At 33.3% G+C, this 15,648-nt stretch overlaps 1 protein-coding gene across 4 annotated transcripts in view; it reads right to left on the bottom strand.

Moving 5' to 3' along the window:
* LOC127286715 (spondin-1-like) overlaps positions 1–15,648 on the bottom strand; it is a 55,775-nt gene that overhangs the window by 15,912 nt on the left and 24,215 nt on the right. The window lies entirely within an intron of this gene.

The following is a 15,648-nucleotide window of genomic DNA, read 5'->3' as shown; positions in this document are numbered from 1 at the left end:
AAAATTTCCAAAAAAATTCAATTTTTCTTAGGCAGACGATTTTATTGCATATTCTTGCACAAAATACACCTAAAAGTGTAGAAAAAAATCGACAGCCAAATCCGAGTAGAGGAAGACCTCTATTACCACCAAAAAGTCATCCAGGTCCAAAAAAAAATTTCCAAAAAAATTCAATTTTTCTTAGGCAGACGATTTTATTGCATATTCTTGCACAAAATACACCTAAAAGTGTAGAAAAAAATCGACAGCCAAATCCGAGTAGAGGAAGACCTCTATTACCACCAAAAAGTCATCCAGGTCCAAAAAAAAATTTCCAAAAAAATTCAATTTTTCTTAGGCAGACGATTTTATTGCATATTCTTGCACAAAATACACCTAAAAGTGTAGAAAAAAATCGACAGCCAAATCCGAGTAGAGGAAGACCTCTATTACCACCAAAAAGTCATCCAGGTCCAAAAAAAAATTTCCAAAAAAATTCAATTTTTCTTAGGCAGACGATTTTATTGCATATTCTTGCACAAAATACACCTAAAAGTGTAGAAAAAAATCGACAGCCAAATCCGAGTAGAGGAAGACCTCTATTACCACCAAAAAGTCATCCAGGTCCAAAAAAAAATTTCCAAAAAAATTCAATTTTTCTTAGGCAGACGATTTTATTGCATATTCTTGCACAAAATACACCTAAAAGTGTAGAAAAAAATCGACAGCCAAATCCGAGTAGAGGAAGACCTCTATTACCACCAAAAAGTCATCCAGGTCCAAAAAAAAATTTCCAAAAAAATTCAATTTTTCTTAGGCAGACGATTTTATTGCATATTCTTGCACAAAATACACCTAAAAGTGTAGAAAAAAATCGACAGCCAAATCCGAGTAGAGGAAGACCTCTATTACCACCAAAAAGTCATCCAGGTCCAAAAAAAAATTTCCAAAAAAATTCAATTTTTCTTAGGCAGACGATTTTATTGCATATTCTTGCACAAAATACACCTAAAAGTGTAGAAAAAAATCGACAGCCAAATCCGAGTAGAGGAAGACCTCTATTACCACCAAAAAGTCATCCAGGTCCAAAAAAAAATTTCCAAAAAAATTCAATTTTTCTTAGGCAGACGATTTTATTGCATATTCTTGCACAAAATACACCTAAAAGTGTAGAAAAAAATCGACAGCCAAATCCGAGTAGAGGAAGACCTCTATTACCACCAAAAAGTCATCCAGGTCCAAAAAAAAATTTCCAAAAAAATTCAATTTTTCTTAGGCAGACGATTTTATTGCATATTCTTGCACAAAATACACCTAAAAGTGTAGAAAAAAATCGACAGCCAAATCCGAGTAGAGGAAGACCTCTATTACCACCAAAAAGTCATCCAGGTCCAAAAAAAAATTTCCAAAAAAATTCAATTTTTCTTAGGCAGACGATTTTATTGCATATTCTTGCACAAAATACACCTAAAAGTGTAGAAAAAAATCGACAGCCAAATCCGAGTAGAGGAAGACCTCTATTACCACCAAAAAGTCATCCAGGTCCAAAAAAAAATTTCCAAAAAAATTCAATTTTTCTTAGGCAGACGATTTTATTGCATATTCTTGCACAAAATACACCTAAAAGTGTAGAAAAAAATCGACAGCCAAATCCGAGTAGAGGAAGACCTCTATTACCACCAAAAAGTCATCCAGGTCCAAAAAAAAATTTCCAAAAAAATTCAATTTTTCTTAGGCAGACGATTTTATTGCATATTCTTGCACAAAATACACCTAAAAGTGTAGAAAAAAATCGACAGCCAAATCCGAGTAGAGGAAGACCTCTATTACCACCAAAAAGTCATCCAGGTCCAAAAAAAAATTTCCAAAAAAATTCAATTTTTCTTAGGCAGACGATTTTATTGCATATTCTTGCACAAAATACACCTAAAAGTGTAGAAAAAAATCGACAGCCAAATCCGAGTAGAGGAAGACCTCTATTACCACCAAAAAGTCATCCAGGTCCAAAAAAAAATTTCCAAAAAAATTCAATTTTTCTTAGGCAGACGATTTTATTGCATATTCTTGCACAAAATACACCTAAAAGTGTAGAAAAAAATCGACAGCCAAATCCGAGTAGAGGAAGACCTCTATTACCACCAAAAAGTCATCCAGGTCCAAAAAAAAATTTCCAAAAAAATTCAATTTTTCTTAGGCAGACGATTTTATTGCATATTCTTGCACAAAATACACCTAAAAGTGTAGAAAAAAATCGACAGCCAAATCCGAGTAGAGGAAGACCTCTATTACCACCAAAAAGTCATCCAGGTCCAAAAAAAAATTTCCAAAAAAATTCAATTTTTCTTAGGCAGACGATTTTATTGCATATTCTTGCACAAAATACACCTAAAAGTGTAGAAAAAAATCGACAGCCAAATCCGAGTAGAGGAAGACCTCTATTACCACCAAAAAGTCATCCAGGTCCAAAAAAAAATTTCCAAAAAAATTCAATTTTTCTTAGGCAGACGATTTTATTGCATATTCTTGCACAAAATACACCTAAAAGTGTAGAAAAAAATCGACAGCCAAATCCGAGTAGAGGAAGACCTCTATTACCACCAAAAAGTCATCCAGGTCCAAAAAAAAATTTCCAAAAAAATTCAATTTTTCTTAGGCAGACGATTTTATTGCATATTCTTGCACAAAATACACCTAAAAGTGTAGAAAAAAATCGACAGCCAAATCCGAGTAGAGGAAGACCTCTATTACCACCAAAAAGTCATCCAGGTCCAAAAAAAAATTTCCAAAAAAATTCAATTTTTCTTAGGCAGACGATTTTATTGCATATTCTTGCACAAAATACACCTAAAAGTGTAGAAAAAAATCGACAGCCAAATCCGAGTAGAGGAAGACCTCTATTACCACCAAAAAGTCATCCAGGTCCAAAAAAAAATTTCCAAAAAAATTCAATTTTTCTTAGGCAGACGATTTTATTGCATATTCTTGCACAAAATACACCTAAAAGTGTAGAAAAAAATCGACAGCCAAATCCGAGTAGAGGAAGACCTCTATTACCACCAAAAAGTCATCCAGGTCCAAAAAAAAATTTCCAAAAAAATTCAATTTTTCTTAGGCAGACGATTTTATTGCATATTCTTGCACAAAATACACCTAAAAGTGTAGAAAAAAATCGACAGCCAAATCCGAGTAGAGGAAGACCTCTATTACCACCAAAAAGTCATCCAGGTCCAAAAAAAAATTTCCAAAAAAATTCAATTTTTCTTAGGCAGACGATTTTATTGCATATTCTTGCACAAAATACACCTAAAAGTGTAGAAAAAAATCGACAGCCAAATCCGAGTAGAGGAAGACCTCTATTACCACCAAAAAGTCATCCAGGTCCAAAAAAAAATTTCCAAAAAAATTCAATTTTTCTTAGGCAGACGATTTTATTGCATATTCTTGCACAAAATACACCTAAAAGTGTAGAAAAAAATCGACAGCCAAATCCGAGTAGAGGAAGACCTCTATTACCACCAAAAAGTCATCCAGGTCCAAAAAAAAATTTCCAAAAAAATTCAATTTTTCTTAGGCAGACGATTTTATTGCATATTCTTGCACAAAATACACCTAAAAGTGTAGAAAAAAATCGACAGCCAAATCCGAGTAGAGGAAGACCTCTATTACCACCAAAAAGTCATCCAGGTCCAAAAAAAAATTTCCAAAAAAATTCAATTTTTCTTAGGCAGACGATTTTATTGCATATTCTTGCACAAAATACACCTAAAAGTGTAGAAAAAAATCGACAGCCAAATCCGAGTAGAGGAAGACCTCTATTACCACCAAAAAGTCATCCAGGTCCAAAAAAAAATTTCCAAAAAAATTCAATTTTTCTTAGGCAGACGATTTTATTGCATATTCTTGCACAAAATACACCTAAAAGTGTAGAAAAAAATCGACAGCCAAATCCGAGTAGAGGAAGACCTCTATTACCACCAAAAAGTCATCCAGGTCCAAAAAAAAATTTCCAAAAAAATTCAATTTTTCTTAGGCAGACGATTTTATTGCATATTCTTGCACAAAATACACCTAAAAGTGTAGAAAAAAATCGACAGCCAAATCCGAGTAGAGGAAGACCTCTATTACCACCAAAAAGTCATCCAGGTCCAAAAAAAAATTTCCAAAAAAATTCAATTTTTCTTAGGCAGACGATTTTATTGCATATTCTTGCACAAAATACACCTAAAAGTGTAGAAAAAAATCGACAGCCAAATCCGAGTAGAGGAAGACCTCTATTACCACCAAAAAGTCATCCAGGTCCAAAAAAAAATTTCCAAAAAAATTCAATTTTTCTTAGGCAGACGATTTTATTGCATATTCTTGCACAAAATACACCTAAAAGTGTAGAAAAAAATCGACAGCCAAATCCGAGTAGAGGAAGACCTCTATTACCACCAAAAAGTCATCCAGGTCCAAAAAAAAATTTCCAAAAAAATTCAATTTTTCTTAGGCAGACGATTTTATTGCATATTCTTGCACAAAATACACCTAAAAGTGTAGAAAAAAATCGACAGCCAAATCCGAGTAGAGGAAGACCTCTATTACCACCAAAAAGTCATCCAGGTCCAAAAAAAAATTTCCAAAAAAATTCAATTTTTCTTAGGCAGACGATTTTATTGCATATTCTTGCACAAAATACACCTAAAAGTGTAGAAAAAAATCGACAGCCAAATCCGAGTAGAGGAAGACCTCTATTACCACCAAAAAGTCATCCAGGTCCAAAAAAAAATTTCCAAAAAAATTCAATTTTTCTTAGGCAGACGATTTTATTGCATATTCTTGCACAAAATACACCTAAAAGTGTAGAAAAAAATCGACAGCCAAATCCGAGTAGAGGAAGACCTCTATTACCACCAAAAAGTCATCCAGGTCCAAAAAAAAATTTCCAAAAAAATTCAATTTTTCTTAGGCAGACGATTTTATTGCATATTCTTGCACAAAATACACCTAAAAGTGTAGAAAAAAATCGACAGCCAAATCCGAGTAGAGGAAGACCTCTATTACCACCAAAAAGTCATCCAGGTCCAAAAAAAAATTTCCAAAAAAATTCAATTTTTCTTAGGCAGACGATTTTATTGCATATTCTTGCACAAAATACACCTAAAAGTGTAGAAAAAAATCGACAGCCAAATCCGAGTAGAGGAAGACCTCTATTACCACCAAAAAGTCATCCAGGTCCAAAAAAAAATTTCCAAAAAAATTCAATTTTTCTTAGGCAGACGATTTTATTGCATATTCTTGCACAAAATACACCTAAAAGTGTAGAAAAAAATCGACAGCCAAATCCGAGTAGAGGAAGACCTCTATTACCACCAAAAAGTCATCCAGGTCCAAAAAAAAATTTCCAAAAAAATTCAATTTTTCTTAGGCAGACGATTTTATTGCATATTCTTGCACAAAATACACCTAAAAGTGTAGAAAAAAATCGACAGCCAAATCCGAGTAGAGGAAGACCTCTATTACCACCAAAAAGTCATCCAGGTCCAAAAAAAAATTTCCAAAAAAATTCAATTTTTCTTAGGCAGACGATTTTATTGCATATTCTTGCACAAAATACACCTAAAAGTGTAGAAAAAAATCGACAGCCAAATCCGAGTAGAGGAAGACCTCTATTACCACCAAAAAGTCATCCAGGTCCAAAAAAAAATTTCCAAAAAAATTCAATTTTTCTTAGGCAGACGATTTTATTGCATATTCTTGCACAAAATACACCTAAAAGTGTAGAAAAAAATCGACAGCCAAATCCGAGTAGAGGAAGACCTCTATTACCACCAAAAAGTCATCCAGGTCCAAAAAAAAATTTCCAAAAAAATTCAATTTTTCTTAGGCAGACGATTTTATTGCATATTCTTGCACAAAATACACCTAAAAGTGTAGAAAAAAATCGACAGCCAAATCCGAGTAGAGGAAGACCTCTATTACCACCAAAAAGTCATCCAGGTCCAAAAAAAAATTTCCAAAAAAATTCAATTTTTCTTAGGCAGACGATTTTATTGCATATTCTTGCACAAAATACACCTAAAAGTGTAGAAAAAAATCGACAGCCAAATCCGAGTAGAGGAAGACCTCTATTACCACCAAAAAGTCATCCAGGTCCAAAAAAAAATTTCCAAAAAAATTCAATTTTTCTTAGGCAGACGATTTTATTGCATATTCTTGCACAAAATACACCTAAAAGTGTAGAAAAAAATCGACAGCCAAATCCGAGTAGAGGAAGACCTCTATTACCACCAAAAAGTCATCCAGGTCCAAAAAAAAATTTCCAAAAAAATTCAATTTTTCTTAGGCAGACGATTTTATTGCATATTCTTGCACAAAATACACCTAAAAGTGTAGAAAAAAATCGACAGCCAAATCCGAGTAGAGGAAGACCTCTATTACCACCAAAAAGTCATCCAGGTCCAAAAAAAAATTTCCAAAAAAATTCAATTTTTCTTAGGCAGACGATTTTATTGCATATTCTTGCACAAAATACACCTAAAAGTGTAGAAAAAAATCGACAGCCAAATCCGAGTAGAGGAAGACCTCTATTACCACCAAAAAGTCATCCAGGTCCAAAAAAAAATTTCCAAAAAAATTCAATTTTTCTTAGGCAGACGATTTTATTGCATATTCTTGCACAAAATACACCTAAAAGTGTAGAAAAAAATCGACAGCCAAATCCGAGTAGAGGAAGACCTCTATTACCACCAAAAAGTCATCCAGGTCCAAAAAAAAATTTCCAAAAAAATTCAATTTTTCTTAGGCAGACGATTTTATTGCATATTCTTGCACAAAATACACCTAAAAGTGTAGAAAAAAATCGACAGCCAAATCCGAGTAGAGGAAGACCTCTATTACCACCAAAAAGTCATCCAGGTCCAAAAAAAAATTTCCAAAAAAATTCAATTTTTCTTAGGCAGACGATTTTATTGCATATTCTTGCACAAAATACACCTAAAAGTGTAGAAAAAAATCGACAGCCAAATCCGAGTAGAGGAAGACCTCTATTACCACCAAAAAGTCATCCAGGTCCAAAAAAAAATTTCCAAAAAAATTCAATTTTTCTTAGGCAGACGATTTTATTGCATATTCTTGCACAAAATACACCTAAAAGTGTAGAAAAAAATCGACAGCCAAATCCGAGTAGAGGAAGACCTCTATTACCACCAAAAAGTCATCCAGGTCCAAAAAAAAATTTCCAAAAAAATTCAATTTTTCTTAGGCAGACGATTTTATTGCATATTCTTGCACAAAATACACCTAAAAGTGTAGAAAAAAATCGACAGCCAAATCCGAGTAGAGGAAGACCTCTATTACCACCAAAAAGTCATCCAGGTCCAAAAAAAAATTTCCAAAAAAATTCAATTTTTCTTAGGCAGACGATTTTATTGCATATTCTTGCACAAAATACACCTAAAAGTGTAGAAAAAAATCGACAGCCAAATCCGAGTAGAGGAAGACCTCTATTACCACCAAAAAGTCATCCAGGTCCAAAAAAAAATTTCCAAAAAAATTCAATTTTTCTTAGGCAGACGATTTTATTGCATATTCTTGCACAAAATACACCTAAAAGTGTAGAAAAAAATCGACAGCCAAATCCGAGTAGAGGAAGACCTCTATTACCACCAAAAAGTCATCCAGGTCCAAAAAAAAATTTCCAAAAAAATTCAATTTTTCTTAGGCAGACGATTTTATTGCATATTCTTGCACAAAATACACCTAAAAGTGTAGAAAAAAATCGACAGCCAAATCCGAGTAGAGGAAGACCTCTATTACCACCAAAAAGTCATCCAGGTCCAAAAAAAAATTTCCAAAAAAATTCAATTTTTCTTAGGCAGACGATTTTATTGCATATTCTTGCACAAAATACACCTAAAAGTGTAGAAAAAAATCGACAGCCAAATCCGAGTAGAGGAAGACCTCTATTACCACCAAAAAGTCATCCAGGTCCAAAAAAAAATTTCCAAAAAAATTCAATTTTTCTTAGGCAGACGATTTTATTGCATATTCTTGCACAAAATACACCTAAAAGTGTAGAAAAAAATCGACAGCCAAATCCGAGTAGAGGAAGACCTCTATTACCACCAAAAAGTCATCCAGGTCCAAAAAAAAATTTCCAAAAAAATTCAATTTTTCTTAGGCAGACGATTTTATTGCATATTCTTGCACAAAATACACCTAAAAGTGTAGAAAAAAATCGACAGCCAAATCCGAGTAGAGGAAGACCTCTATTACCACCAAAAAGTCATCCAGGTCCAAAAAAAAATTTCCAAAAAAATTCAATTTTTCTTAGGCAGACGATTTTATTGCATATTCTTGCACAAAATACACCTAAAAGTGTAGAAAAAAATCGACAGCCAAATCCGAGTAGAGGAAGACCTCTATTACCACCAAAAAGTCATCCAGGTCCAAAAAAAAATTTCCAAAAAAATTCAATTTTTCTTAGGCAGACGATTTTATTGCATATTCTTGCACAAAATACACCTAAAAGTGTAGAAAAAAATCGACAGCCAAATCCGAGTAGAGGAAGACCTCTATTACCACCAAAAAGTCATCCAGGTCCAAAAAAAAATTTCCAAAAAAATTCAATTTTTCTTAGGCAGACGATTTTATTGCATATTCTTGCACAAAATACACCTAAAAGTGTAGAAAAAAATCGACAGCCAAATCCGAGTAGAGGAAGACCTCTATTACCACCAAAAAGTCATCCAGGTCCAAAAAAAAATTTCCAAAAAAATTCAATTTTTCTTAGGCAGACGATTTTATTGCATATTCTTGCACAAAATACACCTAAAAGTGTAGAAAAAAATCGACAGCCAAATCCGAGTAGAGGAAGACCTCTATTACCACCAAAAAGTCATCCAGGTCCAAAAAAAAATTTCCAAAAAAATTCAATTTTTCTTAGGCAGACGATTTTATTGCATATTCTTGCACAAAATACACCTAAAAGTGTAGAAAAAAATCGACAGCCAAATCCGAGTAGAGGAAGACCTCTATTACCACCAAAAAGTCATCCAGGTCCAAAAAAAAATTTCCAAAAAAATTCAATTTTTCTTAGGCAGACGATTTTATTGCATATTCTTGCACAAAATACACCTAAAAGTGTAGAAAAAAATCGACAGCCAAATCCGAGTAGAGGAAGACCTCTATTACCACCAAAAAGTCATCCAGGTCCAAAAAAAAATTTCCAAAAAAATTCAATTTTTCTTAGGCAGACGATTTTATTGCATATTCTTGCACAAAATACACCTAAAAGTGTAGAAAAAAATCGACAGCCAAATCCGAGTAGAGGAAGACCTCTATTACCACCAAAAAGTCATCCAGGTCCAAAAAAAAATTTCCAAAAAAATTCAATTTTTCTTAGGCAGACGATTTTATTGCATATTCTTGCACAAAATACACCTAAAAGTGTAGAAAAAAATCGACAGCCAAATCCGAGTAGAGGAAGACCTCTATTACCACCAAAAAGTCATCCAGGTCCAAAAAAAAATTTCCAAAAAAATTCAATTTTTCTTAGGCAGACGATTTTATTGCATATTCTTGCACAAAATACACCTAAAAGTGTAGAAAAAAATCGACAGCCAAATCCGAGTAGAGGAAGACCTCTATTACCACCAAAAAGTCATCCAGGTCCAAAAAAAAATTTCCAAAAAAATTCAATTTTTCTTAGGCAGACGATTTTATTGCATATTCTTGCACAAAATACACCTAAAAGTGTAGAAAAAAATCGACAGCCAAATCCGAGTAGAGGAAGACCTCTATTACCACCAAAAAGTCATCCAGGTCCAAAAAAAAATTTCCAAAAAAATTCAATTTTTCTTAGGCAGACGATTTTATTGCATATTCTTGCACAAAATACACCTAAAAGTGTAGAAAAAAATCGACAGCCAAATCCGAGTAGAGGAAGACCTCTATTACCACCAAAAAGTCATCCAGGTCCAAAAAAAAATTTCCAAAAAAATTCAATTTTTCTTAGGCAGACGATTTTATTGCATATTCTTGCACAAAATACACCTAAAAGTGTAGAAAAAAATCGACAGCCAAATCCGAGTAGAGGAAGACCTCTATTACCACCAAAAAGTCATCCAGGTCCAAAAAAAAATTTCCAAAAAAATTCAATTTTTCTTAGGCAGACGATTTTATTGCATATTCTTGCACAAAATACACCTAAAAGTGTAGAAAAAAATCGACAGCCAAATCCGAGTAGAGGAAGACCTCTATTACCACCAAAAAGTCATCCAGGTCCAAAAAAAAATTTCCAAAAAAATTCAATTTTTCTTAGGCAGACGATTTTATTGCATATTCTTGCACAAAATACACCTAAAAGTGTAGAAAAAAATCGACAGCCAAATCCGAGTAGAGGAAGACCTCTATTACCACCAAAAAGTCATCCAGGTCCAAAAAAAAATTTCCAAAAAAATTCAATTTTTCTTAGGCAGACGATTTTATTGCATATTCTTGCACAAAATACACCTAAAAGTGTAGAAAAAAATCGACAGCCAAATCCGAGTAGAGGAAGACCTCTATTACCACCAAAAAGTCATCCAGGTCCAAAAAAAAATTTCCAAAAAAATTCAATTTTTCTTAGGCAGACGATTTTATTGCATATTCTTGCACAAAATACACCTAAAAGTGTAGAAAAAAATCGACAGCCAAATCCGAGTAGAGGAAGACCTCTATTACCACCAAAAAGTCATCCAGGTCCAAAAAAAAATTTCCAAAAAAATTCAATTTTTCTTAGGCAGACGATTTTATTGCATATTCTTGCACAAAATACACCTAAAAGTGTAGAAAAAAATCGACAGCCAAATCCGAGTAGAGGAAGACCTCTATTACCACCAAAAAGTCATCCAGGTCCAAAAAAAAATTTCCAAAAAAATTCAATTTTTCTTAGGCAGACGATTTTATTGCATATTCTTGCACAAAATACACCTAAAAGTGTAGAAAAAAATCGACAGCCAAATCCGAGTAGAGGAAGACCTCTATTACCACCAAAAAGTCATCCAGGTCCAAAAAAAAATTTCCAAAAAAATTCAATTTTTCTTAGGCAGACGATTTTATTGCATATTCTTGCACAAAATACACCTAAAAGTGTAGAAAAAAATCGACAGCCAAATCCGAGTAGAGGAAGACCTCTATTACCACCAAAAAGTCATCCAGGTCCAAAAAAAAATTTCCAAAAAAATTCAATTTTTCTTAGGCAGACGATTTTATTGCATATTCTTGCACAAAATACACCTAAAAGTGTAGAAAAAAATCGACAGCCAAATCCGAGTAGAGGAAGACCTCTATTACCACCAAAAAGTCATCCAGGTCCAAAAAAAAATTTCCAAAAAAATTCAATTTTTCTTAGGCAGACGATTTTATTGCATATTCTTGCACAAAATACACCTAAAAGTGTAGAAAAAAATCGACAGCCAAATCCGAGTAGAGGAAGACCTCTATTACCACCAAAAAGTCATCCAGGTCCAAAAAAAAATTTCCAAAAAAATTCAATTTTTCTTAGGCAGACGATTTTATTGCATATTCTTGCACAAAATACACCTAAAAGTGTAGAAAAAAATCGACAGCCAAATCCGAGTAGAGGAAGACCTCTATTACCACCAAAAAGTCATCCAGGTCCAAAAAAAAATTTCCAAAAAAATTCAATTTTTCTTAGGCAGACGATTTTATTGCATATTCTTGCACAAAATACACCTAAAAGTGTAGAAAAAAATCGACAGCCAAATCCGAGTAGAGGAAGACCTCTATTACCACCAAAAAGTCATCCAGGTCCAAAAAAAAATTTCCAAAAAAATTCAATTTTTCTTAGGCAGACGATTTTATTGCATATTCTTGCACAAAATACACCTAAAAGTGTAGAAAAAAATCGACAGCCAAATCCGAGTAGAGGAAGACCTCTATTACCACCAAAAAGTCATCCAGGTCCAAAAAAAAATTTCCAAAAAAATTCAATTTTTCTTAGGCAGACGATTTTATTGCATATTCTTGCACAAAATACACCTAAAAGTGTAGAAAAAAATCGACAGCCAAATCCGAGTAGAGGAAGACCTCTATTACCACCAAAAAGTCATCCAGGTCCAAAAAAAAATTTCCAAAAAAATTCAATTTTTCTTAGGCAGACGATTTTATTGCATATTCTTGCACAAAATACACCTAAAAGTGTAGAAAAAAATCGACAGCCAAATCCGAGTAGAGGAAGACCTCTATTACCACCAAAAAGTCATCCAGGTCCAAAAAAAAATTTCCAAAAAAATTCAATTTTTCTTAGGCAGACGATTTTATTGCATATTCTTGCACAAAATACACCTAAAAGTGTAGAAAAAAATCGACAGCCAAATCCGAGTAGAGGAAGACCTCTATTACCACCAAAAAGTCATCCAGGTCCAAAAAAAAATTTCCAAAAAAATTCAATTTTTCTTAGGCAGACGATTTTATTGCATATTCTTGCACAAAATACACCTAAAAGTGTAGAAAAAAATCGACAGCCAAATCCGAGTAGAGGAAGACCTCTATTACCACCAAAAAGTCATCCAGGTCCAAAAAAAAATTTCCAAAAAAATTCAATTTTTCTTAGGCAGACGATTTTATTGCATATTCTTGCACAAAATACACCTAAAAGTGTAGAAAAAAATCGACAGCCAAATCCGAGTAGAGGAAGACCTCTATTACCACCAAAAAGTCATCCAGGTCCAAAAAAAAATTTCCAAAAAAATTCAATTTTTCTTAGGCAGACGATTTTATTGCATATTCTTGCACAAAATACACCTAAAAGTGTAGAAAAAAATCGACAGCCAAATCCGAGTAGAGGAAGACCTCTATTACCACCAAAAAGTCATCCAGGTCCAAAAAAAAATTTCCAAAAAAATTCAATTTTTCTTAGGCAGACGATTTTATTGCATATTCTTGCACAAAATACACCTAAAAGTGTAGAAAAAAATCGACAGCCAAATCCGAGTAGAGGAAGACCTCTATTACCACCAAAAAGTCATCCAGGTCCAAAAAAAAATTTCCAAAAAAATTCAATTTTTCTTAGGCAGACGATTTTATTGCATATTCTTGCACAAAATACACCTAAAAGTGTAGAAAAAAATCGACAGCCAAATCCGAGTAGAGGAAGACCTCTATTACCACCAAAAAGTCATCCAGGTCCAAAAAAAAATTTCCAAAAAAATTCAATTTTTCTTAGGCAGACGATTTTATTGCATATTCTTGCACAAAATACACCTAAAAGTGTAGAAAAAAATCGACAGCCAAATCCGAGTAGAGGAAGACCTCTATTACCACCAAAAAGTCATCCAGGTCCAAAAAAAAATTTCCAAAAAAATTCAATTTTTCTTAGGCAGACGATTTTATTGCATATTCTTGCACAAAATACACCTAAAAGTGTAGAAAAAAATCGACAGCCAAATCCGAGTAGAGGAAGACCTCTATTACCACCAAAAAGTCATCCAGGTCCAAAAAAAAATTTCCAAAAAAATTCAATTTTTCTTAGGCAGACGATTTTATTGCATATTCTTGCACAAAATACACCTAAAAGTGTAGAAAAAAATCGACAGCCAAATCCGAGTAGAGGAAGACCTCTATTACCACCAAAAAGTCATCCAGGTCCAAAAAAAAATTTCCAAAAAAATTCAATTTTTCTTAGGCAGACGATTTTATTGCATATTCTTGCACAAAATACACCTAAAAGTGTAGAAAAAAATCGACAGCCAAATCCGAGTAGAGGAAGACCTCTATTACCACCAAAAAGTCATCCAGGTCCAAAAAAAAATTTCCAAAAAAATTCAATTTTTCTTAGGCAGACGATTTTATTGCATATTCTTGCACAAAATACACCTAAAAGTGTAGAAAAAAATCGACAGCCAAATCCGAGTAGAGGAAGACCTCTATTACCACCAAAAAGTCATCCAGGTCCAAAAAAAAATTTCCAAAAAAATTCAATTTTTCTTAGGCAGACGATTTTATTGCATATTCTTGCACAAAATACACCTAAAAGTGTAGAAAAAAATCGACAGCCAAATCCGAGTAGAGGAAGACCTCTATTACCACCAAAAAGTCATCCAGGTCCAAAAAAAAATTTCCAAAAAAATTCAATTTTTCTTAGGCAGACGATTTTATTGCATATTCTTGCACAAAATACACCTAAAAGTGTAGAAAAAAATCGACAGCCAAATCCGAGTAGAGGAAGACCTCTATTACCACCAAAAAGTCATCCAGGTCCAAAAAAAAATTTCCAAAAAAATTCAATTTTTCTTAGGCAGACGATTTTATTGCATATTCTTGCACAAAATACACCTAAAAGTGTAGAAAAAAATCGACAGCCAAATCCGAGTAGAGGAAGACCTCTATTACCACCAAAAAGTCATCCAGGTCCAAAAAAAAATTTCCAAAAAAATTCAATTTTTCTTAGGCAGACGATTTTATTGCATATTCTTGCACAAAATACACCTAAAAGTGTAGAAAAAAATCGACAGCCAAATCCGAGTAGAGGAAGACCTCTATTACCACCAAAAAGTCATCCAGGTCCAAAAAAAAATTTCCAAAAAAATTCAATTTTTCTTAGGCAGACGATTTTATTGCATATTCTTGCACAAAATACACCTAAAAGTGTAGAAAAAAATCGACAGCCAAATCCGAGTAGAGGAAGACCTCTATTACCACCAAAAAGTCATCCAGGTCCAAAAAAAAATTTCCAAAAAAATTCAATTTTTCTTAGGCAGACGATTTTATTGCATATTCTTGCACAAAATACACCTAAAAGTGTAGAAAAAAATCGACAGCCAAATCCGAGTAGAGGAAGACCTCTATTACCACCAAAAAGTCATCCAGGTCCAAAAAAAAATTTCCAAAAAAATTCAATTTTTCTTAGGCAGACGATTTTATTGCATATTCTTGCACAAAATACACCTAAAAGTGTAGAAAAAAATCGACAGCCAAATCCGAGTAGAGGAAGACCTCTATTACCACCAAAAAGTCATCCAGGTCCAAAAAAAAATTTCCAAAAAAATTCAATTTTTCTTAGGCAGACGATTTTATTGCATATTCTTGCACAAAATACACCTAAAAGTGTAGAAAAAAATCGACAGCCAAATCCGAGTAGAGGAAGACCTCTATTACCACCAAAAAGTCATCCAGGTCCAAAAAAAAATTTCCAAAAAAATTCAATTTTTCTTAGGCAGACGATTTTATTGCATATTCTTGCACAAAATACACCTAAAAGTGTAGAAAAAAATCGACAGCCAAATCCGAGTAGAGGAAGACCTCTATTACCACCAAAAAGTCATCCAGGTCCAAAAAAAAATTTCCAAAAAAATTCAATTTTTCTTAGGCAGACGATTTTATTGCATATTCTTGCACAAAATACACCTAAAAGTGTAGAAAAAAATCGACAGCCAAATCCGAGTAGAGGAAGACCTCTATTACCACCAAAAAGTCATCCAGGTCCAAAAAAAAATTTCCAAAAAAATTCAATTTTTCTTAGGCAGACGATTTTATTGCATATTCTTGCACAAAATACACCTAAAAGTGTAGAAAAAAATCGACAGCCAAATCCGAGTAGAGGAAGACCTCTATTACCACCAAAAAGTCATCCAGGTCCAAAAAAAAATTTCCAAAAAAATTCAATTTTTCTTAGGCAGACGATTT

This window comes from Leptopilina boulardi, unplaced genomic scaffold (genome assembly GCF_019393585.1).
Source record: "Leptopilina boulardi isolate dan_hultmark-lab unplaced genomic scaffold, ZJU_Lbou_2.1 LbouV2_362, whole genome shotgun sequence".
Lineage (NCBI taxonomy): Eukaryota > Metazoa > Arthropoda > Insecta > Hymenoptera > Figitidae > Leptopilina > Leptopilina boulardi.
The sequence above is the reverse complement of the archived record's forward strand: the minus strand, read 5'-3'. Positions and strand labels throughout refer to the sequence as shown.